We start from the raw sequence: 27934 nt of genomic DNA, 5'->3' as shown, positions 1-27934 counted from the left end.
AATGATGATTTGAGTAATATTTTGTTATGATATTTTGACTAAAAATACGTGGCATTACAAATTTTGAGTAAATACAAAATAAGCCTCTTTCAACAACACAATAACAATAATTTTCGCACGTCGGAAGTTTCATTTGAATCATTAAATAGTAGTTTGTTACGATTTTTTCGAAATAACAGTTTTTCCTTATCTAGAGAGTAGAGTCAAAGAGCTTGTCCTTTTTCGTAAAAATATTGACAAATTTCAAATAAAATATAACTTGCTCGTACTTAACAGGGGTGACTTTTCACGATGAAATGAATATCCCTCAACAAACAAGGCCCTCTCTAGTTAATAGTTCCGGAATGTCATGTGAGATGTGCCTATGAATATTTTTGTCGATACTTCCCCGATTGACAGCCAAAGGAACTCTTCGTGACCCTCTGAAAATATGTCTCATTGCACGCTGGATATTAGATCTGGATATCGAGCCGGGCGAGAGATAAAAGGCAGATTCTCCGTTCTATGAGAGCGGTATTTGAATAGCGAACAAGAATAAAATTCTTGATAAACAATACCAGAGTTCTTGAGTTTTGGACTGGCGGCGAATGAAATTCCAAATATCTCTAATTAAATCCCGTGGAAGGAACAATGGCACAAGTTATTTATGCAGAGAGCTGGATGTGACAAACTATTGTTAACGAAACCCTTTGAGGGCTGCTGAATTATGAGTGCACACGTATTCCCACACCAGAAGTGCATTCAAGATGGCGGAGCCCCAACTGGAAATTCATGAAATATGAATATTTAAGAGGTTTTATGCGCCCATTCCGAAACTTTTACGGCCCTGGCCTTGTACCAGGCCATTAATTTTTTATATCCTCGTTCTAGGCCTACCAAATGGTGTGGGTTTCGAAATGCAGATACTGGGAGCATTGACATTCCTTGCTATCAAACTTTTATTTGTTATCTTCATTTCTGATGATACTTTGTTTATAGGAGTAACAGGTTGAAAAGGCAGACGAATCATACAATAATTATGTTTCCTTTATATTGTTCAACCAAGATTTATAAAAGAGTGTATCAATAAAGGATGAATTTAATATATAAGTATATTTCCTTAAACAGCTGAGTAATAAATCATTTTCAAGGTGCTGTTCCATAGGTGAAAAAAATGTAATATTTATTTTATACATTCGATGTTTTCGTATGACTTGAATATCAAAATATTTTTCCTTGTTGTATGTATACGGTAAACAAAAAACTTTGGAACACTTGTATTAATTTTTTTTCCTTGAACACCCATAATTGTTTTCACTTTTGGATTTTGTTTGAACTTTTTAATATTTTCTATGAAAAGCACTTTTAAATGTATAATATTTATTATATCATAAACAAATATGCGTTTGTATGAACATAGTACTTCTGTATAAATCAAAATACCTGTTTCACTGACAATGTATTTAATATAAAAAGGAAAAAAAAACAATTCTCTTGATTAGTTTTTCACTAAACACTAACTGTATTGAAATTTTTAGTAATTCATTTCTACCGAATCAATATGAAGGAAAAAATTAGCCATAGGATGAAATTTGTCAAAAACAATTCCAATCCACAAGCTGATCACTGCTATAGAATCTACAATTATTAGACCTTGTTCATTATTAGCTCGCACCAGTTTCTACTTTTGAAGGTTGTCGTTCTTTTAAGGTGTCGATAACTGGTTAACGGAAAAAACAGATTTAAACAGATATATTGAATAGAACTTTTCATAGTTTGCTTCTTATTATACTTACCCAGAAACTTAGATGGTCTGGATTTATTCATTTTACAAGATGGTTCACGGTTCGAGAAAGTTCATGATATTTTTGTTTTACAAACTCCTCCATTTACTTCAATTGATGTTTAATAGAAAGTATATATAGGGAAAGATTCGTTTACTAAAAATACATTGAAAACTCAGATAATAATATTTAGCTGTGTATCATTAATGATACTTTTACTGCCAATTCTCAAATCCAGAATAACAGATTTCCATCTCATTATTACGTACTAGAAATTATCCAACTATACCAACTGACACCTTTTCGATAATCCAGAAGTCAACAGAGAAAATTAATATCATCACAATGGTCTTTGGTGAATAAATTTGGAGTAATCAGCGTATTTGGCCAAAGATCGTATCTCTTATGGAAAAGGCCTTTGTTTCGTTAAATGGGCGGCTCTTCGCCTCGGTAGCCCATTTGATTGTTCAATTACAAGCCACCAAAGCGGAGTTTATATGTGCAAATGTAAATGACAAGAACGAAAAACAACTGGAGAATAGCTTGATAGTCGTGAAATCCCCACTTGATTCAAGCCTTCCTGTTCAATTCAAACATCAAGCGATGAGCAAAATTGAATGAGAATTATTTTTGTCATTTGGTCATAAAACTTCGTAGCTTCATGATTGTTTATTTGAATTAATCAGGGTAAAGCCACGGTTTTCTGAAAGTAACGAAGGAAATCTATGCAGTCATGAGGAAATCATTTCAGCATATCAGCATTCATTTTGTAGCTTCTCCTGATGATGCTCATTTTGAACTTTAAATATAAAAGTATATACTTCAGTACTTATATTAACAGAATTTTCAATGTATATTTGCCAAAATGAATTCAAATATGAATTCCAGTATTCTAACAGGTGTCTGTCGTGGTATTGGAGAAACAATTACATTTTGTAAAAGCTATTTTTCGGTTTTTCAGGTATGGTCTGCAGGTATTTATGCCTGACGTTTCGTCTACTACTGCGGTAAACATCAAATGCGATGAGGTAACAGTCAAAGTGATCGAGTTGTTCTCAACGCAGAAACTGCGTTCATCCGGAAAAGCTGTGACATAATTATCCCCGGCCGTGAAAATTTACATTCTTTGAATTACATTTCGTTTATTACTTACCTCAAACATTTTTCATTTACACTTCTATAGAATATTCCAAACGGTTAGGAAGATTAGAGCTCAATAACTGTGGAACATTAATATATTATAGATCACATAGTAATTAGTACAAGGGAAAACCCAGTTCCATTCAAATTCGTTTCAAATTTGTTACAGGACGTATAATATAAAAATCAAGCAATGTCATAAAACTGGATTTCCTTTGAACTTTTTCTCAGCAAGAACACGTATAATGGGAGGGAGGAAACATATGCATGTTTGGTCAATATTTTGAACCCATTGGAAAATCTTTTCCCATACCAGAACAACTGATCTGGTATGAGAAAATTATTTTTCGATAGATTCCGTATATGCCAGAAGTTCTAATTTTACTTTTACATATAAGATATTTTGAGCACGAATGATCAAACTCGTGGAGCTTCAGACAAATAAACAGAAGAACACTTTAGAACAATGTAACCACGTCAGACTTATCAACAAATTGTTAAACTTCTGTTTTTGATATTGAAGCATTGTTCATTGTTCATTCAGTCCATACTAATTTAAAGAGAACCTCACATATGAAGTGACGAAAACTACGCTTTACTGTTATTTCGAGAGAACATCCCGAGCACTTCCGTCAATTGCCTCATCGCCTTTACCGCAATTGTAGTCGAAACGTCAGGCATGAAATTCGCAAACTACGGCTAACGAACCCGAAAAATGACTGACACAATATTCGTTACTTTACGGGATTCGTCAAAAAATACGGATTTTGGAATGAGCACAAATTTTATCAGTAAAAAATGAAAAATTTTCAGATGATGAGTTGGATCGACGAGTGCAATTTCTTAGGACAATGTAACTGAAATGACTCCACTCTTTCCCTTTTTCAGAAGCTTTTGAAATCTTTTTTTGAAAAATGTACCTATTCCTTTCGTTGATAAATTTGAGACATTCCACAATCGGTATGACGATTTAGCTGAGTTGCAAAGCAAATTTGTCCCATAAAATGTTTAATAACTCGCTGAATATTTCAGTAGCATGAAATCCATAAATTTTAATGAACTCTTCTACGAACTACCAACTATTTTAAGTATGCATTTAATTAAAACTGAACGAACTCCAATACTGACGAGACAGTCTGAAAGAATGATAAAAGATCAAATAATGATCGACAAATTCCACAAATCTCAATAATATTGGATATCTAATTAATTTTAATAATAATCCTGAAATACTGTGCTGCACCTTCACTAAAACTGGATATAACTTTATGGCTCCATTACTGTTGTGGTGTTGTAAAGAATCCTGTACATATAGTATACTTCTTATATGGTAATTAATTCATTTCACCACCTTATCCAAGCACATCAAAGAACGTTACATGGATTTATAGCTCGATATATCGTACTTTTTCACAGGAAATTTGAAATGAAATATGCTTTTTTAGAATATTTTTCTTTGGTCATTCAATGCCAGAGCAAGTGTTTTGGTGGCATCCAGCGTGTCAAGTCAAATTATTGTGTCTTTTCACAACTTCCTGTGACCATCGATATAGAATGAAAGGAATGAAAGCATCAAGTTGTCTTCCGAAACATCAGCTTATTATAATATCGGCTTTCTATATTTTTACTTTTGTTGCACAAATAGTAAATACTTTCAGCAAAAAGTTCATTATGCATATCTGTCTTATCAAGTAATTGTAATGCATCGATAATTTGTTTGTTTTCTCGGGTATAGAAATAGCGTTCGTGATTACTGAAAGACAATTGAAACTATACAGTGAATTTACATTAATTCAATGATGATATAAATAAAATACTACTTACATATAGTAATTATTTCCAATTGGGTCATCTTGACTTTCTAAATTATATCGATATCAACTTCTAAAATAAGTCCAAACACACATATTTTACATCATGGAAGTGCGAACTTTTAACATTTACCAACGACATTCTAACAATTTTTTTATTCTATATTCGTAGGTTTCCTGGATTCGTAACTAGATGCTACATTATTTTATTGACCAACTTTTTCATTGACGTTATTAACTTGTACAATAATTCGACTCATTATTGATAACGATGTCGCAACTGACAGAAATTACTTTTATTCCAGAACTGCAATCTAAGCTTGATCAAACTGAAAATTTCAAGATCTTCATTGCAGTGTTATAGTTGAATAACTCGCAAATGAGCGTCTTTTTCTTATAATCTGCCACTATTCCATTCTAATCTATCTCTGCCAACGATCAACACGTGTACGAAACAATCGTATTTGTGCTTACATCGATGATCACGATATTGTTCCGTAGGAGTGTCGTAAGCTCAGGCCGCTAAACTTTACTCTCTTCGTCTACTTTTGCTCTTATTCAGTGAGCAGGCCAAGAAACAGAGACTTAAAAGGCGATATTGTTTTGTTGAAGTAATGCCCGAGTGAAATAGTGCTCTTTGTGCGATTCTTTTGTTTACTGTGAGGGTTGACTGGGTTTCGTGGTCTCTGAGATGGAACAAAAGTCTCGAGATGTGGTCTGTTGGCAGGTTTTCCAAAAGGAGCGAGTACAGATGTATCCGTAGACAAGGAGAGTTGTGGAAATATAATTGCGCAAAGGTCATTGAGACAAAACACAAGTTGTTCCTGTAATTACGTTTCTAAATAGTGTTTTTCAAAGCCTTTCAAAATTTTTCTCGCGTTGTATTATTATGAATATATCTGTAATATTTTTCAGTGATTCCAGTTACTTTGTATTAATTTGTATAAATATTTAGATGAGAGGGTACAAAATTTGATTCATTTTAAATTCTCATTTTATATGGTAGCAAAGAACATTACATTGGCACAAAATGTGTGACATTATTTTGCATTACTCACAATTGAATGTTATTTCATTCAAATGACGCTCTCATACTCCAAAATCCTTCGTATAACGTTGATACTTTGGCGCAAATGCGTTCGCAAATGACGGGAGTTTCAAAATAATTGATTGATAAACTCAAATATGGAAGAAAACATCTTAAAGTTGAAACATTACCGAAATCATTTCCAGGAAAAAACTGTGCCTGTTGGTGAAAACTACAAACATACAATCATAAGAACAGTACCTTCATTTTATTTTAAGAAAGATCTTGCTCGGAGGAGACATGATCTAAGGCAATTGAAGGAGTTGGAGTAAAATATGGCATGTGTATAATTAATTCAACATTTATTTAGAAAAAGCCGATATAACTCGGAAGAACACCCTCCTCGAAGCTGTAAAAGCAGATAAACAAAGTTCAGTAGTGTTCGAAACAAACGTGCAACTTCGGCATCTACATAACTTTCTTGGTCCAATCTCTCTCATGTGCAGGTTTCTGGAAGCGTTTCTGCTCTTGCAACATTTGGCATCTCCACGGAGTTTCTGCATACGTGAATGTGACACACCTGCCTCTTATTCCAGCCATTGCTTTTCGAGTGTCACTGCAACTGACAGCATATTTTCGGTATGAGTATTTGCTGGGGTATATTTGAGAAGAGAATCGATTTTTATTCGGAAATGAAAAAGACTTCGTGTTGACTTTGTTTGAATGAAAACGAGAATTTAGAATTGTTAATTATCGATGAAGACAAAGTGTTAACGTTTACAAGTTAAGAGATCTACTGATAATCTCAAAGCTTCTGTAAAAGAATTTTGAAGATTCGAAATCTTCCAAGCATTAAGATCATTATTATTTTTTTTACCATGAACTTTCATGTCAAAAAATCGGAGAATTCGGTAGTGTGTTCGAAGCATAAACATCCCCGTATATATACCATTTAATAGCGACATTCGAATCGAAATAGTTTCTCTCAATGAAGAATTATTTTATGAGACAGCAATTTTAAAAAAAAAACTTGAAGCTTCTTCATCGAAAGAAAGAAATAGAAACTCAAGAAGAAAGAAAAATAAATGAAAAATATCAATAGTTTCCTTCTGATATAAACCGGATAAAAGTTCTCCATCTGATTTGGTATTTTTCTAATTAACAGATAGTCAAGATCATCATTATAAATGATAAATTCACATAATGAATAAATATTGTAGTTGTATTTTTTATACATAATGGAAATCTAAACTATACAAGCACAATTTTTGAATTAAAAAAAAAATATTTTTTTAATAATATATTGAGGTAAAAACCCCAATCAAAATATTATACGAGTGACCTCAAAGTATCCTTAATGAATTCTTTTATATTGTGATAGGGTTGATAAAATTGATCTAAAATTTTTATATTTTTTATCATTCTGGGAGTTTTTTCCATTGGCAACTTTTTGTTCATATTTGTGATACGATTGGATACGATTGTCAAATGTAGTTTGTTGTCAATAAATACTCTTAAAAATTTAGTAGTAGGACAATTTGTGAAGAAGCTATCGACTAGTTTTAAGGCTTCCAATTCACACCAAACTAACAAAATCGATCATTGACATATTCAAAACTAATTATCATAATTTTGAAACTTTGATATATGTATTGATAGTTTCCTCTAGTGGACTGACATTGTTTCCACGTCATAGCAAGGAAAATGAACTTTACATTAATATCCAAACTCATGAGATCAATATCCGTTGAATATAATTTTGAAAAACTATCGCTTCTTATTTATAGATTTTCATATATATTTCGAATACATGCATGTTTGTATTTATGTTTGTCACAACTTTCCATCATCCCGGTTTGGCATAATCCAAACGAGATTAAGCAGTGTTTTGCTTTGGATGAAAAGGATTCGCAAAATCCTTTCCGAGCTGCTTCAACCACCCTATACATTCTCATTTGCATGCTGCACAGAACGCGAAGTAGGACTCGTGTCCTTCAACTTCCCGCGCCGATCGATTCCATCCCTTATTTATGCAAGATCAGGGGTTCTTTTGATGATTCCGACCCTCTGTCCATCGCGGGGAACATCGATCGAATTATGATAGCTGCCGCCACCAACCCCCGAGCTCCGGGGGCAAAGTGTTATTGCATAAGGCTTCTGCAATTTAATCGACCCCCGTTGCTCTATATAGCGATAATACAATTCGTGACCTCAGGTTAGGTTTGCGTTTGAGGGGGATGCGTATGCTTCAATCGAAAACTTTTTTAAATTTCAGGATGAGGCAACTTTTTCCTCCTCAAATTTTGCTCCAGTGATGAGGATTCTTAGACATTCATATTTTACGTTTGAAAATTATGGATGTACTTCGTTGTTGTTCTATATATATAGTTAATATAAGTAGTTAATCTCAGGTGTAGTTCTCCAAATCGCCAATTTACTTTTTAGATATATATGTTCTTTTATGCGTGCTTTAAATGTTCTTCCAGTTTGGCCTATGTAAAACATCGGACATGAACCACACAACAATTTATACACTCCTGATCTATCTGACACTGAACTCTTTATTTTCAACTTGGGCATGTTCATGCCCAATATGCATGCCAAGCACAAGCACTCAAACCTTAAATGTCATTCTTATTCATTCAACAGAAACGAACCGAATGTGTGCAGGGCACGGCAAGAAAGACGACCGACTGCCGGTTCCACAACGACGACTCCCCTATCAAAGGAGGGTCAACGAACTGATAATTTAATTCTTTCATCTGAGCCGGGAAGTGGCACCGTGATATGAAAGTGCAGGAGGGCCGCGATGTGCATTCATAAATCGGTTTTGTGGCAGTTTTTTGAACTAACGCCCGCATAAGTAACCCTCTTTTCCACGGAAGGGGTGGAAGCGGGTTGATATTTAAGATTCCAGCAGTTTTGAGGAAGACCACTCTGGTCGATTCATTGAAATTAATAGTAATCCACCTCAATTTTCAGGAAGATCATAACCTTCAACGATTCTATGACTACATCTCTTCCAAGGTTATAGTGGAATTGCTTCTGGATATTTTTAATCAGTTCAAAAACATTTTCCGCTGAAAAAAGTATCTAATGATCTGAGAAGAAATCCACTTGACGATCACCTTAAACAATCCTTTGTGTTACACACAAAAAAATATTACCTGATGTAACCCAAATACAGGCAAATTTACATACAGTACCTGTACTGAGGCGTTCTAACCGCATGAAAGAACAAACAAGTTCAGTTTGAGTAGAGCCAAGAAGATGATAGTACAGCGAGCTATCGAAAGCGCTCGCATATAATGAATAGAAGTAATAAAGCTTCAAATCCTTTTTGTGTCATGCAGACCTACGACTTTGTAGGTACGTGTGGCAGATACCCAACGGAAAAACAACAGCTAACCCAGCTAATGTCGCGCAGCGAGTTGAAGTAAAACCATCAGGCACCTGTGCAACGTCTTCGACTTGGAAGAACCGTCGCAAGTTATTTCCCACTTTGAAAAGCATAAATTGATTTCGTTTGGTCGACCCGACCACCCGATAGACCGGTTTCGGGGTGTTCGCCCCATTATCAGTACCAGGCATGGTCTCTTCAGAACGGTGTGAACCGTCTGAGTATCTTTCTGCAGTTGATTCAGTGGGATGTCCATTGCGCCACCTGCAGACAGAGAAACGCGCGGTACGTTGCCCGAACAGAGCTGGTAAGTATTTCAGAGAGAAACTTTAGTGAGGGAAACGTGTGACGCCATCGACGCACGATCTTGAAGTGAGCTCGTACATACATTGTTCATCTACTGGTTTGAATTTCCCGCTGTATGCGCGATAGCTGATTGGTTGACTGAATGACAGTAAAAGTGGAGAAGTGGAGGTGGTCTGAAGTGGGCTTTGAACGCTTAGGCTCAGTTTACACATAATGGACGCTGGCAGAGACGAGACGCTGTCCCTTCCGTGTGAAGTGGGCCTGAGGTCCAGAATGAACCTGCTCTAAATTTGCACGTGTTTTCCCATAAGGAATGAGCCAGAACTCTTGCAGCTATATTACTATTATCTACACGTGTTGTTGAATGCTATATCCATCCATGGTGATTTGGCAAAAGACTGAATAAATGACAAATGATTCAACAGATGTAGCGACCATCAGTGTGGTTTCCGTGAACAATCAACAGCCGATGTTCTTCCTTACGTCATCCACTTTTTTTTCCAATATTATTGTAGTTTTGAAAATTGGTGGATATCATATTATATAGTTGATATTTCATTGAAATGTTTTCACTGAAACGTTGGTCCGAAGAAGCTGTTTAGACACTTGGTGTGTTTCTTGAAAGTTCGTTGTTGAGCTCCTATGCAAATGGATACAAAAAACCTCTCGGTAAATGTGTGGAGTAACAGTTCAGGAAATGCCCTGACCGCCTCAAAAAATGAGTGTCTGTAGGTTGACCGGTCTAGAGTCGGCCCAATTAAAACGCCAATTATACTCTCGAATTAGCCTCGATAACTGCACTCGACGTTTCACTCGCCGACGAGAAGTAGAAGAAGACGACGACGAACAAGTCTAACGGAACTCCAATCGCCCGGGAATAATTAAAATGTTGAATAAGTGAAATGTTTATCGAGCATTTCCTGGCGCCCGATCGGTTTTACGTACCCAGAAACATGGCGCTGTATGCCAGGCGTCAAAGTCTATTGGAGTGCAACAACGTTAATTTTTTTGTCATGATCCTCTATCATGGCCTTTTTTCGTTTTCAAACAAATTAACATCCTGAATAGGCATTTCCACATGATGCAATTCAAATTGAAACTAAATATACGATAGACAATCGAACTAACTCACTCTAAATCTTAGGGAACTTTCTCAGCAAATAACATCAAGGAAATAAAGAGCAAGCTCGCAGTAACAAAACTCCTTTCATTCATTCTGTCAATAAATTTCTGGGAAATGATTATTTAAAACTCCGGCCTAAAAGCATCGTTGACATTATTTTTGTAGCTGAGTTGGCACGACTGTTCTCTCGACTCACACGATATACTCACATCTGTCATTTAATTTCTTTACCGTGCTCAATTTGTTAATTAAGGAACCTTAATCGTGTTTTGCGATTTTACGATGGATAAAAATATCTAACAAATAGAAACAACACCAGACAACCTTTCATACATAACCTACAAAATATTTGACAGAGAGGCGTCAAATATTCCGCATGCGCTTTATATTTTTTTGTGGCCGGTTTATCTGACTGCTTACGACAGATATATATTTGGCTTCATTCTGTTAACAGATGATCTTATGGCCCATGGTCCATGTTGATATTCAATACATATATTATACAATACCTGTAGTAAGAGTGGTGGTACCCAGAAAATCCCTCATTTTTCATATTTCAACATATGAGTACCGCATGAAGTATGCAGGATAAACTGCTTGCCAATCCCAACGGGTCTAGATTCTTCTGGTCGGTAGCTGAAGCTGTTAATTAAAACTTCACAAAAGCCACAATTCCACCACTAACACAAGCGGATGGTTCAACTGCAACAACAGCCATAGAAAAATCTACTAGCTGAACAATTTGCGTCTCACTCCACAGTCGATTTTTTGGGAAAGGCACTACCCACTATTTCCACACTTCTATCGAATGTCTTCCATATCTGGAACACCGCAATCGAGAAACATGAAGAGTCAAGAGCTGATGCGCTTGATATTTCTAAGGCCCTTGATGTGTGTGGCACGAGGCTTTGCTGACCAAACTTCGATGCTATGGCTTGCGAGTTGCAGCGAATGATATTTTTATTGAGTCTTCATCTAACACATGAATATGTTTGAATTCAATCACATTTAATGAATTCTTGTCTTTTCGTTCAATTTACGAATCAATTTAGCATCTCTGTATTATTCCTATAATTTTTTCATGTTCTACCCGTGACCCAAAATTTCCGACTAACCTGTACAAGTAATTGTATGTAAATATCGCATGAGCGTTTCGTATTCTTCTTCAGTTTGTGCATAGCAATGCGCACTCGAATAGTCATTTGTACTAATTAAAATAATAATTCACTTTTAACTCGAAATTATGCACATTTTTTCTCGTTTAATGTTGCCTTCCCTAATTGAAATTTTTACTTTTGAATGTAAATTTTCGAATTAACATCTATGAATTGCGAAACTTTTAAATTTGTCGCATCTATTTCCATACATTTCATGTTTTATTTAAATACGTCAATTACACGTACACGTTTCATAAATTTTTTGTTTTTTTCCAGGTAAGTTCGAGCTCGATATTCCGTTAAGACGTTAAGATAATTACAAGCCCGAGGTGAGTTATTAGAGATTCAAATGGTTTTCGAAATTAGTCGAAAATGATTGGTAAATACGGGAATTAATGACTTTGAAATTTGCACAAAATTCTCATACCGCTATATGGAAGCGATCGAATATATAGGTATAGAGTCTGCAATGTTAGTCAGATTTTTCAAATTTTTTTCCTGACTTCTGTATTTTTTCCTAGTGGTCTGCAGGTTTTTATATTTGACGTTTCGTCTACGACTGTGGTAGACTTTATCGAAAGTGATGAGGCAACTGGCTTTTTTCTTACTAGTTGAATCAAAGTGACTTGACATAAGAGCAATTAAGTGGAGGTAGCTAGATTTTATTAATGTTGATTCCCACTGCCTATTGGTTGATATTATTTCAATGTTTCTGGATTTCTTTTGCCTTCCAATATACTCTTAGATAGTAATTCTGACTTTTATCGAGAACTTGTTTCTCCAAACGTGATAACATGGGAACCTTCTCTGAGTACATTCTTATGGCATTTTATTTCTTTGGGAATGTTAATGACATGATACTGTTTATATATAGTTCAGGTTACAATTTGGTCTATTCAATTTTACTATCTAGTTGTTACATTCTTAATTAATTTTGCAAATGAGTCTGGGTACCTATCGTGTTTTTTATCTGAAGACTCTAGAGCTAAGCGTTAAATTGTGTTTGCATTTTTTTCCAGTTCATTAAAAACACATACGTTCAAATGGATCATTATAGATATAATGATGTGCTGTTTGTTGTTTTCCATTATGATATGAATAATAAATCCGCCACATACACGATATATCGATTTCAGTCTTTTGAGTTATTGATGCAAAGTATAATAAAATAAATCTGGGTCAGGAATTAAGGTTTAATAGTTTGCGTTGTAGAAATTGCCAGAGTGAAGCAAATGATTTATAAAAATCTATCAAACATTTTTAGTACTACAGTAGCGTTTTCGTAAATGAAGTTAGGATAACTACTATTTATCTTTGAGAGAGAAAAAGACTAAATTTGTAACTTCAAACGACAAATCGAATGTTGTTTAGAGTATTTTCTCCTAAGAATATGCATAATACACTAATGAACGAATCAATCATTTTGTCGTAGTAAGGACTAGCCTTTCCGCATGTTTCTTCAGACATTTCAAGCATTTCCTGTATTTTAGCGTTGTCACCTAGTATTTTAATGAGTCATAATGTCTTCCTCTCGCGAAGAAGAATAATTATAATACATTCTACCTTTGAATGTAAATTTGAACAGCTATATAGAGAAAGAATTTCGTTTAACTGAATGAAATATTGAATCCTCATTCATGTTGGGCAGTGTCTACTCAACCGAATAGGTAGGAAACTTCTGAAAGGTTTGCATCTCTTTCTGGCGAAATTAAAAAAGAAACATTTTTGTACCGTTTTTTCAACAACAAAATAGTTAAATAAAGTGCCTTGACCAATTCATTCGTGTTCTACAACGATGATAACACTGAAGTAAAAAGAATTTTAAAACTATTATAAAAACACATGTGTTAGATCCAAGATTTTTCAGCCCATGTTGTAGCGAGGTAAATTTCAGTGTGAAACGGTGCTGGAACTGAAAGTAGTAACTAGTTCAGTAGAGAGACTATGTGGTGATATCTTCAACACCCGTTGGTTGTTTAGTCACTGCCGAAATATTTTTGAGAAGCAGTCTCTCGCACTAACCAACCAGCCTACACTCTGCAGCCTATTAATAATTCAACAACGCGTCTCTTTATACCGATGATGAAAATACCTACCTTATGCAAATGTTTTTTATTCATTCAATAATGAGATTCTTTTGAAAAACTGAACCGTGTACACTTTTACATGTACGGTATATCGACCAGATACTGACTCCGGTACAAGAAATTCGAGTTTGGTAAATACGTTTTGTGTATATCAAAGAGGCATCTCCAGATCTAAACAAGATATTAATACTGGTTTTTATTATTTGCATTTTAACGGCGCGGTCCCATATGTATACCATTTATTAAAATGGTTACCGAAGCATATGTAATGCAGCCGTGTAGACTGTGCTTTGTACGAGAACATGGAGTTTTTTTTCTATCGGTTTAGCGCAGATGTGGTTCTTGAATAAAATCCACCTCTAGATTCGATATTGCCAAACGAGATATTCGTGTTTTCGATTAGTTTCAGATGCTGCTCAGTCATATAGGTTCACTTTATTTGGTAATGTACAACGTGACATTATCAGTAGATAATTTTCAACTATCATCATTTGAAAATATTTTTTTCAGAGGTGGTTAATAAATTTTAGATGTTCAACAATCTGACACTGACATACTTTGATGAACTCACCAATAACATCACTGGTTTTTTGAAAAAGGAAAATTTGGGAGTGGTTTACCGGACAAATGATAATTTGAGCAGTTATCAAATACAATAAATAAGAATATAAAGTATATAGGTTGATTTGTGGTTGTTGCCTAAAACTTTATATTGGCCAAACGAGAAAAACCGTTTCCCATAGAGGAGAGTAGAATATGAAGACCATTTCCACATGTGCAAATCATTTTTTGGAAGAGGGACATTAGTTCTGATATAGAAATTGGTAATTAGTTCATTACATCTTCATTTGATGGGTTGGTGAAATTTCCTTTAATAATTTTTAAATTTTCAATTTGTTTACCTCAACTGATTTAAAAGTATCTATTAGTCATTAAGTAGGTAGAAGGTTATATGATTGGTATTGTTATTATAGTGACTATTAAGTTTTCATTGAACAGAAATATATTATCCAACTATTCTCACTATTGGATGTTAACATTCATTTCAATACCTTGAAAAAGTCGAGTATTATCAACATTATACTACTCCAAAATAAGGCAACTTTCAGTTTATTCACTGTTTTCGAGCTAACCACTGCTAATAAACGGTTGATGATAATAATGATGAGGTAACGAATTTAAGAACTGATGTTACGTTATTGACTTTTTGTTGGTAAAAATCTTTTCATAAATAACAGTGAGCAGAGTTATTGTCGGTCATTATTTGTACGACCACATCACCGAATTGAAAGACTACTTTGTGACCGCACATTTCAGATAGCCGCGTTTCAAAAAAGATATATCGGCTTGCTTTCTCTCTTGAAAACGATCATAAACTTTTTCGAACCCGTTCATTACAGCTTCAATTACTTCTTTTTTGTGAGCAAAGAAATTGTCCAGGTAAATTAGTATGAAGTACAGTTATGCTTATACGAGAAACCATACGAAATTTTATAGTACCTTGGGAACCGACGTATGGGCATTTCGTACGTGAGCAGGAAAGGTAATTTTATTAGGCAAAAGGTCATCTCTTAAGTGGAATGGTCATCACGGCAACTATAATCGCCCGGAACATGGGACTGTATGGTTCAGTAAGTTTTCTAATGAAGTAGATTTACGTGTGAACATATCACCTAAAAGATATCAAGAAACAGAGTAACGAACAATTTTGTTTCTAAAACCAGTTTCAACGTTGATTGTTGCTATTGCTTTTGTTGTACTAACTATTTTCCGATTGTTAGACACGTTAGTGCATATACAATGTAGACATGGTATGTACAATAAGATACAATTTAAAGAACAATATCATCAAAACTTCAAACTGAGTTTTTCAAACATGAAAATAATTGTATGGGAAACAGAAAATTGCGAACTGAATATAATGGTCCAAACATGACTATATAAATATAATTTTTACTGCTACTATTTTTATTAGGGTTTGAAGGTCTTCGATTTATGGAATTTCTTCCTGGAAGAGAAGGCCTTCGAACCCAAAAATAGTTAAACTGAGAGCGAAATCCTTAACTATTTTATTATTTTTATCTCACGTTGAAAGGTAAGACCTCGTTAGTCCTTAGCTCGCACAAGTTTCTCAACTTCTGAGAGTTGTCGTTTGTATGGGGGTGACAGTTGATTAACGGAAAAGCAGACAGACAGACAGAGATAATAGCAATAGAGACACCAGTAACGATATGAAAAAATGAAGAACGAATATTCTGACAGAAATCACGATCTTCCTTCAGTTAAACTAATCTAATCCACCAGTTTTCTAGATTAATCGCTTCTTATTTCGTCTTCGAATGTCTTCTTCATACCTGTAGTTTCCCTTCAAGTAAAAATCCGTGCGATGACTCCAACAAGCGCTAAACTGGACTCCCGACACAAACCACGTTATATTTTAAGATTTCATTTGGAAAAACGAGTGACCAAACCAAACTTCAAACCCTGGTTAAAAAGATCGAGTCCTTCATTATCAAATGCCTCATACTCGAAAGATTTTCATACCATGATGATGATTGTTTCATTTAGTATCCGTTCTATGAACTCCAAGCTTTTTGAGTTTTTCAATCAAAGAAATTCGGTTTCATAGACCAGAAGAGTCTGGTGTCTCTCAATGTGTGTCTTAGAGAACGGCCACAGAATAAGTGAGGAATGCTGGAAAATGTTGAGTCCGGTTTTCGAATGCTTTCGAAAAATATCATGACACGAATAACTCGTACTAAGAATCAATCCAGATTATTTTATTTGGCGACCCACATTATTGAAGGATATTGTTTTGGCCAGTTTTACATAAAAGTTCCAAGTTAGTTGTAGGATCTAGTTTTGGTAATTTTCTGATTATCCTAATTTGGTTAGTTAGACGCTTGCCAAGTTTTTCTCTGGTGCAGGAAAAGTTAATCTTTTATTATGTTTCGTTTCATAGTTCGTTGTCATGCATTTATACATTCTTTCTACAATTTTTCCCATTAAAGGGTTAATATTCAAGCTGATCAACAAAAACAACCTCTGAAAAGCTCCCAATGCATGCATAGGAAGTGGTAACAGAGAAATAATGAAATATCTGATACAACTTTAAAAGTTAATCCGTTCACCAGTGACTTCCACTCGCGATTTTCCGTCGACGCTCAACAAAAGCGACGACAACGTCGAAAAACAACAATAAACCGTCGACGGACGACACACTCACAAGCAGCTGTACATAACACCGATGTTGTCGGTAAATACGAAATTGACCTGCTATTAACACCCTGGTTTATAATTAGCGCGAGGTTAAAGCGGATCGAGCGAGAGCGCTGCTCGGCGTCGATCCATCCCCTTTAAAACCACCCCTACACTGTCTGCTCTAATCGGTTACAGGCGTTCCCTTCATATTCTCTTTAGTGAATTCTACACTTCGGCCGTTTTGGCTCTGCTGCTCCTGCTGTCTTTGCCTTTCTTACCGTTCGTGGGTCCTTCTTTAACCCCGGCCCGCAGGATAACACCTAAATAAATAGTGACGCGTGATGAATTTCCTGAATTTTTCATCGGGAGGTGGTCGCGGAGGTATTGATTCGTTCGCAGCAGAAAATGTTGGAGATACGATTGTAAATCTCGGATGCACGTTTCCTTTATGACGTAGCGGAGGCGTTTTATGAATGGTTCAAAAATTTTCGCAGAGAAATAGAGGTAAACTACTCGCTTCCATGAAATTTCACTATCATTATTTTTTTCAAGCGGCACCTATTCAAGTTGGATAATATCTAATGTCCTCGTGCCCCAGAAGTACCCAGCCTAACAAAGAAAAAACAAATAGTTTGGAAAAAAATGTATTTATTTTTCAGCACTATACACTTTTTCCAGCGACGTTCAATACCGTTTTCAGAATAAGAACTGTCTTGCTCTTCAAAATTGCCATTAACTGCCGACACCACTTTTTATCGTTGGGAAATCTTTGACCACTGAGCCATTTTTACAAGTTTGGGAACTGAATAATAATCCGAGGGGGCTAAATCTGGCGAATAGGATGCATGAAATAGCAATTCAAACTTTAATTCGTTAATTTTGGTCATTGCGATAATGGATTTGTGAGCTGGTGTATTGTCTTGATGAAACAACACTTTTTTTCTCAGCCGAATGCGGCCTTTTTTGCTTGAATTATTCACTCAAACGTTGCAAAAAGTTCCCATAATATTCGCCGTTGATAATTTTATCTTTTTTAAAATATGGGTCCGCATGTTCTATCCATGGGCCCATGTTTCACAGCAACGACGCAAGAATTATGCTTTGTAGCTGTGAATCTTTGCTGAACACTCAATTGCAACATCTTCACGACACTGCTTTTGCTCATATTTGAGCAAACGCGGCACCCATTTTGCACATAGCTTTCTCACGTCCAAATTTTCAAGTAAAGTACGATGTACCGCACTTTTTGAAATGCCTACTGAGTCTGCTAGCTCGCGCACTTTCAGTCGACGATCATTCAGTACCGCTTTGTGGATTTTCTTCACAGTTTCTGGAGTCGTCACCTCATTTGGTCGACTACTGCGATGCTTCTCTTGGCAGCTCATACGACCTCGTTCAAACTCTGCTCTGGAAACAAACCATTGTAATTCCTTTGCCAAAATAAGATACCGCGTAACTGTCCCACTGAGACATTGAGGAGAATATGGAATATCTTTGGGTCCATGGGTACATTTTTTTGATGGTACAAGTTTGAATTGAAGGCGCAAACATCTTATCAGAAACATCTTGAGGAATAGCTTGATGTCTTCGCTAAGTTCAAACGTGGAACCATATTTCCACAACCTTTATATGTCCAATTACACAGATGATCTGGTTTCCTTTTCGAAGTGAAGTATCTTTCCAAAATATACTGTTTTAAAAAATTTGCCGAAAAAAACAGACACACTCTGAACAGATACCAGCTTCATTATACCTACTGTTATCCGTGTGTTACCCTTTTTCAAAGTAGGATGGCTATTCCCAGTAGATCCAGCAGCCCTATTTAAAAATGCACTCTTCTATTTGATAAATCACATTAGCCAGGGCTGAAATTATTCTATAATTTAAATGGAAAGGATCGAACGGCTCGCCTCCATTGTGCTCCTCGATAAGTCTGATTTAGTATTCACATCTGCGACAGAGTCTCTGCATCTCTCCGGACCCATAAATATACGTTGGACCGGGTGGTTCGGTATGAGTGACCCCAACATATGCGCGGGCCATGTTTTAAATTATAATTTTATCAGTTGAAACATCGCACTTGGCCGCGGTTGCTCGTGTATTTATGGCGCGGACATGATGCTTTTTTCGGATGGCGGAATGGTTTTTTCCCTGACAAGCGGCAGTAGCGGGTTTTCGTCAAAAATCCGTCTCGGAGAAGTGATTATGCGATTTTGGATGACGAATTTTATGCCAAAAAATATTCTGTATTAAATTCAAGATACACAAAATGATACCGTTCTATATTAGGCAAAGTAATGAAAAGTTGGTTGGCCCCAACCAACTAAGACCAACCCGCAGCTATAAGGAATCCGGTATGTTTCGGGTGTTGCTAAAGGTTTTCTGGGATCCTTAGCTGACCGTACACTTGTATTATACGTTTTTTTTTGCCTGAATATTGGTTTCGCGTCATGGTTCCCTAAGACTCCCCCAATCCGGTCTGCAACAGTTTCAACATTGAGAAGAAAAGCTTTTCCCTTGAGCAGCCTAGCTGACGTTCTCTCTGTTGGGTCGTATGGCCTGCTCGAATTCTCCTCCCATTTGAAAGTATTTTTCAGGTGATTGTGTTCCTCAGGAACACTTATAGATACGTCGTGCTCTCTCAACGAACGATTCAATTACCTCTCTCTTTTGTTGTGGCTGGTGGTTTGAGTTTTTGTTCAGGTGCATGTCTGTGTGTATTGGTTTCCAGTATACTCTGTGGCAAAATGTATCATCTTCATGTCTGTTCACAAGAACATCCAAGAAGTCCCTTGGGATTATCGTTCCATTGTGAATTAGAATTTAAGGTCGAGAGAGTTTATATATAATGTTTTCTTAGACTTCGCCGCCGGAGAGAGAAGTTAACTGATAGAATTCACTTCTTCTTTTTTGGAGACGCAGCTTTCTTGGCTTTCAGGAATTTGAATTAAGTGATAATGATTTTGGTGCCACAGATAACTATAACAACCATTTTTTACCATTTCTTATTTCGTATTTCATCAACAAAGTGGTCCTCCGAGCCGGATTTCTCGCAATCGTAATATGCGGCTACTTACAACTGCTCGAGAGCTGATTTCTCGGATTTCGTCGATTGTTGAGAGGAAAATCGTGTTGCTCCGGTCGGCCGTAATGTTTGTCAAGCCCCTGGCTGTGCTAATAAAGGAAAACAATAATAATAAGCCGCCGAATCGGCGTTCGACGAATGCGAGAAGAGCACACGGAATCGATCGCCCTGAAACGGCCCTTTGCTTCCTGTAAGCTGCCGCCGGCCAATAGAAAGGAGCTCGTTTCTCGCGCTTTATCCAAAATTACACACGGTCCCCCGTGTGGTAAGAGGGGCCCCAAAGCCGCTTCTTAGTCTGTACGGGGGAAATGGGGATTATTTTCTACGATAATCTTTCGATGTCAACACTAGGGAGGTGTATGCAATATTGAGTACAGTGTGGAACAAAATGTATTCGTCGCGATGCACCTTATGTCCATTTTTCCCAACTTTTGAAATTTTTAGTAACGGTCTCATGATAATTTTTTCCTTACTTCGCTCAGATTTACAGTAAAGTATTTTTATCAGTAGGTATACGTTATTTGTAATGCACTATTTAGGACCTTTCTGTAGTAATGAATAGATAGATAGATAGATTTATTGACCCTTTTTGCTACATAATTTGTAGATGGGTTAAGTCATAATTGTAGTTAAGTTATAAACATGCATACATATAAAAATACATACGTATAAATAAAATTCTAGGTCTAGATAGAATGCAAGTAAACTAGGTTTCACAGTAAAAATAATTTTGTCCAGGCATCATATAAAATCCTATGTAATAATATCAATAATATATATAATATAAGTTCAAATAAGATGTGGTACAAATACATTATTTAAATATAAATAAAAAAAAAATGAAAAATATAAATCACCAGCTTGCTTAGAAACAATAAACAAGGAGAGGTAACAAGGACATTTTGAAATAAAGTTTTCAAAAGAAATACGATCGCTCTTTGCTTACTTCAAGTGTAAATTTGTCTACTGTGTAAAAACCCTTTTCTGATAAATAAAGTTTCAATTTTTTTTTTTGAAGATATGAGGAGACAGAGTCTTTATATCGTTTGGCAGTAAATTATACATTCGAATGCCGCAAATTTAGGATATTTTTCATATTTTGCGTGATGATGTTTTCGTGTCATGATAATATCTTTTCTTCTTATATTATAGCTATGCATCTCTGTTTATGTTTGGAAAAGTTCTTTATTTTCATGTACATATATATGTCAATGTTTTTAAAATGTACAGACTTGCAACTGTCGATATTTCATTTTGTTGGAATATATTTCTACATGAAGTTCTAAAGTCTAAATTAAATATCAATCTCAGCAGTGTTTTTGTATTATGAAAATCCTGTTTGATCCAGTAGCTAGTCCCCAGACCGAAATGTTCTGATACATGATCGATTGAAATTTGGCATAATAAACTGATATCAGTGAATTTGTATCTAACTTGCACTTAAGAGATTTCATCAGATAGTATGATTGATTCCATTTCTTACATATATAATCTATATGTTCTTGCCATGTGAGGAGTGAGTCAACCATAATTCCTAAGAATTTTGTCGAGCTGGTCAGTTCTAAAGGTTTATTTTGGAAACTGAGATTGAGATTATGTTGACTTCTCAAAAAATTCGCGAATTGCATGTATACCGTTTTGTTCTGGTTCACAATGAGTCTGTTCTTGTTACACCGCCAATTAAATTCGATAAGAAGAGCATTTACCATTTGTGTCATATCGTCAGATATTTTACTAAAAAGAATGATAAACGTGTCATCTGTATATATAGAGAAATATTTTTCCATGACTTATATTGAGAGGAAGATCATTTGCATATAATAAAACTATCAGTGGCCCAAGAACGCCGCCCTGAGGGGTACCTGTTGTAACTGAAAATTTATCCGACTTGATGTTATTTTGCTTTACCTGGAATATTACTGGAGTTTTTTTCCAACACCAAATCTTCAGAAGGATCTTCCTTTTGATCGAAACACGTGTCGAGGTGTCAAAAATAACGGTTTGGTGTTGGGAAAAAACTCCAGTAATAGGTACACGTTAAAGTGATAACTGAGAAAACTCCATTTTAAGTTTTCTACGTAATAATTTCATCTACATCATCGGAACAGTAATAATAATATTCTTCATATAAAAAAGTAAGGGTTATACAAATTTTAGAAATGTATCAGAAATAATTGAATTCTGTAAGCTGAGGGATGTCGTTACTCCCCAACCGCCACTGGTTGGTAATAGAAAACCTACATGGCGAAACGATGCACGTATAAATATTCAGGTACGGTGCAGGTGTTGTATTAGTACGGTGGAGGCAGGTGTTGCCTGCATTTAATCCTGCGCAACCATTAACCCCGAACGGTTTTTCAGGGGGAAAGAAACGCCACCATTTAACTCATCATTACGAATCGACCTGTTAGAACGCCGGCTACCACTCGGAAAAATTATACAGGGGAATTAATATTTTTAATGGGCGGCTGTGTAGTCGATTCCTATCTGACAGAAGGTTGTGTCGTTTATTAGTATTTTTTGCCGAGCAGTTGTGAAATTTCCTAGAGATGGCGATCTGTTACTGGAACAGGTGAATAGGAAATGTTCCATTATGAAACAAGTATAAATTAGCGAAGAGCATTGTTCTTGATGACTTTCATGGAATGATTCTCCAATTAGTATGACCAGGTGGGCGAAGGTCGTCGACTCTACTATCGTCTTCATGGAGTGTGTTATAATTATGTTGTTAATGATTCATAGAATATGCATATTATTAATTTCGTGTTTTAAATTTCAGAAAGTTTACTGATTTTCATTTCCCAAAGTAGCTACAAACTGAAAGGCTAATATCCTTAAAAAATAGTTAATGAGGAGACAAGAAAGGGGGAATAAAATAGTTTTTTTATTTCATGTCCATATGTCCCTATATAGTTGATTTATTATCTGATAATACCTCCTCCCTGTATCTTATGTTGAAATTCATGCCTGCTCGGCCTGTATAAGCTACTGAACAGTCACCACATTCTAATCTACATAAGCCCGAATTTTTCCACAATCGAACAAGTCGAATTCCTCTAGTTGCTAGTTCTGGATTCATCAAAATTAAATTTAGATTTAGAAACTATTACAAGATACTGTTGTGTCATTTTTGAATAAACTATACATTATGTACCTTTATATACCCCTCGTATACACACAAAACTCTTCGGTTTCAACCACAGTGACACAAGTTTCTATTTCCATCTCGGTTGTTGGGTTGCCACTTGGTCGGGTGACTTTGTTGCTTTTGTCTAGGCCCTGTCATGGGAAATGACGGACCAGTCAGACTTCCTCTACATCGGAAGAGGAAATCCTACGAATGCGTGAATATAATATTACCCAATACGGTCGGATCAAAATTGACAAACGCAACGCGAAGGTGCGTTGAATATTAGAGTTTACAGCTTATTTTCAGTTGTTAGGTGCTTAGTAGACCGGACAACTAATGTGTGTGAAAATAATTAATAATAATAATACTTTATTTCTTAATGACATGCAGAAACATGTGTAGAATTTGTCAAAAAAAAGGATAAGTAGATAAATAATTAAGAACTAAAACTCTTCCAGGAAGTCAAATCCACCATTCGACAGACATTATTTGAATGATTTCAGTGTTACACATGATTTAATTTGGCCGAAAGTTTATTGAACAATCTTTGCCCGATCACAGTATATATATATATATATATATATATATATATATATATATATATATATATATATATAAGAGATTAGTCCTTGAAAAGTCACATGAAAATGGCACATGTAAGTCTTGTATTGATAGTGTGAAATTGCTTTTTGTTATCTCCTGTTGACGTCAAAACGGTGAGTGAAATGGTATCGGAAGACAGCATTTCACAGTTCTGGAGTTGAAGAAGTGTAAATCACTGAGAGATTAGACTTTTGATATTGAATTCTGAATGTGTAAATTCGTGTGATTTTTTCAATAATTTCCAAATGAGTAAAGTATTTCAATAAATGAATATGAGCACATCTATTCAAATTTCTTATTAACTTCTACCAAAATTAAAATAAATTATAAACTTCTACAGTTGACTTTGAATTGGTAGTTTCGATTGATAAAACATAATTAGTAAGGATTATAAAGCCAGTGAGAACCATTGTATGGTTTTCCTTTATGAGACAGAATGATATCTTTTTTTAAAAAAGTTCACAGATGAAAAAGCTGTTTAGGAGGTGAGAAAACCTTAGTATTTTCTTATTTAATGACCTAATTGGTAATACAAACTTGAAAATGCCATCATATCTGGAAATAGGTGTGCCTCAGACACAGCAATATGTTCTCTCGAACAAATAAATAGATAATATTCCTCGTGAACAGTGGAAAACGTTCTAATGACGAAAAATAATTATTGACTTATTGAAACGTAATCTACGAATAAGCACCCGACGGGCTGGCCGTAATAATAGTGATAATAATAAATAAGGTCGTAATGATAGCTTCGGATAGTTCGAATTGTTCTGCATTTGCATAATTACCGCGCAAACATTGTTACAATGTATGTAATAATTCATGTACTTTTCATGTTAATGCTGCAGTTGTAGAATAAAGGGCAAACGCAACCTGAGTTGTGAATTGAATTATGTTTTCATTGACAGCATTCCATATTTTATATATGGAATGTTTCATGTTGCAAGAGTTAGTTTTTATTTCTTCAGCTTTTGAATTTTGACTCTTTTGACAACTTCCCGCATCTTCCTCGTATATTTTGGCTGGCTTTTATTATCCGGATTAGTTACTGTGGCTGACGTTTAAGACAAGCATACTGTCAGGAGAAGTTTCGACGCCGAAATGGGGAAACTGGGATTGGTTAAGGCCGTATGTCGTCTTCCTGAAAGACGAGAAATGAACGTCGAACAGGAAACAGCAGGACGTGTTTAGCGAACACAAGTTCGCTGGCGAAAATTTGATCGTTCAGAAGCTTCTGAAATGGCGTTTTTATTTTATGTTTTTGATTTATTCGATTTTTTTTCAACTGCTGTTTTTTGAAAATCATCTAGACAAGATAACGCTACTAGTTACCAAGATTTTATAAATGATATTTCAATAGAAAGAATTTTTACATAAACATATCTTTTTTGAAATATTGTTTGTGACATCTAAACCATGAATAATCTCGTAAAGTGATTAAGAATTTATTTGCATCAATGTTTGTCATGGAGAAAACATTCTAAATGTTCTATTTATGAGTGCAGATGTGTCATTCAGACTGTACCTCAAAAAATTCAGTATGGAACTTGCTTGTGATTGGGACCATGAAGTAAAAGTAGTCTAGGATAATCAATTCTGTTTTCAATTCCCTTTTTCGATTAGATTTAGATATAGAGTGAAATATAATATCCACAAGAAAGGTGGACAGCCTTATAGTAAAACAAATATTTGATACAATTCTGCAAATAATTGAGGACCAATCATTGCATGTCTTTGAATTTACCAAATATACTTGAAAGATATGGGTTGGTTCTGATGCAATTGAAACCAGAAGGAAGAATTGAAGCTAGTAATGTCCTGTTAAGTTAGCAATGTCTTTTGATCGACACAGTCAGTAGATATGGATTTGTTTTTTAAGTTTTTAGCTAAACTGTTATCGTTTCCTGTTGAAAGGGGGAATTTACAAGGTTAACTTGTTACTAGGTCCATTTTTATTCATTAACAATATCGCAGTAATTTATTACTGCATTTAGATGCGGTTAAAACTGGATATCTTCAGAAACGATATGGTGGTCCTTATTTTTCGAAGTCACTACAGTTTTAGCATATTCTAACCCTCATTCCTAAATATTAGGTGATACAATATGCACCTTTACTAAATAGAAACTTATTTTTGCCCATTGACGTTGGGAGAGTACTAATTTTTTCTTATCGACTTAGAAACACTTTGTATATTCTTCCCCAAATAGTTTCTTCTCTAGTCTATTTGTTAATCTTTAGAAAGTATCCAAAATTCCTCATCAATGTTTGTCAAAAGTTCGTTAAGAATTAGATCTGTTCTCATAGATGCTGCTCCCATCCTATTGTGAACTTTGGAATGGATTTCTGAGACATTCTCCAAAAATTTTCAATATACAATATGGAAACTTGTGATCGAAGATTTCTTCAGAATTAGATAAATATATATTAGTTGCCAAAAATATCATCTTGTATTTAATGATTCCTTCGAAATTTTAAAATGGCAGTAAAGTTTAGTTTGCTTTTTCATTCTTAGGCATTCTATAATCCTCACTTTCAAATCTATTTTCTGTTTTGCAAAGCAGGTTTCACTCGATACCCAACCCCTTGAAATATTCCGCGACTTTCTGAAACCGCACGGAACCCTATCCCACATTTGCTATAATTGAACATTCCGAACACATATTGCTGAGTAGAATAAATCTCGAAGAAGAATCCGCTCCGCCTTATCGCATCCGGTCCGAAGGACCAAATTCGTTGGCGCCCCATCTGTTTATACAAATTACTAACAATTTGTGTAGTGGATCATTCACAAGTAGCCGTGACGTCATCGGGCCGATCAATACCGAGCGAGACGACCGGCGAGCGTTCAGTACGCCAGCGCAGGTCGTTCAAATTATCACTTGGGACAGCGCTGTTGCCGGAGCGATGGATTTTTCGGTAGAAACGGAGAGGAAAATCCAGGGAAGGTTGGTCTTTATGGTGTACGATTTACTGATGGGTAAAATGTAGGGTTTGACAGTTTTGTCAGTTTTTTGTTTTAGTGAAGATGTGAAAAATTCCGAAATGTTTTGTTCTTCGCCAAAATGGCCGACGAATATACAGTGCAAGCCAAAAAGTATGTTCCATACGTTAAATAGTAATTAAAAAGTTATTGACTTCTCGAAAATATTCATTGTTTATGTTGTGTTCATTCACAATTATGAAGTAAAAAAATTAAACCATACAATTTTCACAAATATAAAGAAAATATTATGAGTTTCAACAATTTGAATTAATTACTGTAGAAAGAATATGTTACAGCTAATATAAGAGGTGAATACTACAAAGAAAAAAATTCAAATGTTTTAGGAAAATTTTTTGGGATTTTCAAAAATAGAAACACTATCTTCTTGGATAGAATTTACATTTTTTGACATTTCTCGTATAAAATACGAAAAGTATGAACTTTTAAATATTGAATTTTAGTTAGAAGACAGTGGAACAACATTTCTCATAAAAATAGTGAGAAATCAATAATAAAACAGTTTGCTTCACAATGCAGACTTTTTGGTGTGCCCTGTATAAACAGAGTCGGAGCTGACGTGGAGCCGGCCAATTTGAGCACCTATTCAATATTAATGATGGGAGAAGGAACTAATTTCAGTAATGATATACTTGCCAGACCGAATTTGCACAATTATGATAATTTTTGATAACCAATTCACGGAATAATTCGAGTGATGTGAAACCTTGAGAAGCCATAATTGGAGTTGTTATAATGTGGTAGATTATTTTCGTATATAGTTTGATTCCAAAATAGAGCCGATAAAAATAGTATCATTATTGTGATTCTCGATAAATGTCTACGTCATTATCTCGAAGATTTGAGGTTTTGTCGGTCATTTTTGATTTTTTTGTATGCAATTACCAAGTAGTTATGAAATTTACATTTACTTCTTAAGTGGTCCATCGAATACGTTGATGGAACACATATTATTTTCATTTTATAAATGAAAGTGTCAATAAAGTTATTCATAATGGCAGAAATGGGTTAAATTTGCACTATGACAAGATTATTGGAAAACATATCAATAGGAGCATTATCTATATTATTCTTGCGGAATTATTCAAAAGTGTAGC

General features: G+C 35.2%; 1 protein-coding gene and 1 long non-coding RNA gene across 2 annotated transcripts in view; both read left to right on the top strand.

Annotated features, from left to right (window-relative positions):
* The window catches only part of LOC111505842 (zinc finger SWIM domain-containing protein 5), a 106314-nt gene that overhangs the window by 34616 nt on the left and 43764 nt on the right, over nucleotides 1-27934 (top strand).
* LOC141484596 (uncharacterized) overlaps nucleotides 1-27934 on the top strand; it is a 42666-nt gene that overhangs the window by 11404 nt on the left and 3328 nt on the right. Inside the window, exon 2 of the long non-coding RNA XR_012466697.1 lies at nucleotides 12004-12056. This is a non-coding gene — a long non-coding RNA (uncharacterized lncRNA). The remainder of the gene's footprint in view (nucleotides 1-12003; nucleotides 12057-27934) is intronic.

This window comes from Leptinotarsa decemlineata, unplaced genomic scaffold, assembly GCF_025532065.1.
Source record: "Leptinotarsa decemlineata unplaced genomic scaffold, Ldec_3_MD MMD2_tig00026282_RagTag_RagTag, whole genome shotgun sequence".
In the NCBI taxonomy this organism is placed as follows: Eukaryota; Metazoa; Arthropoda; class Insecta; order Coleoptera; family Chrysomelidae; genus Leptinotarsa; species Leptinotarsa decemlineata.
This window is presented reverse-complemented; position numbering and strand designations above follow the sequence as displayed.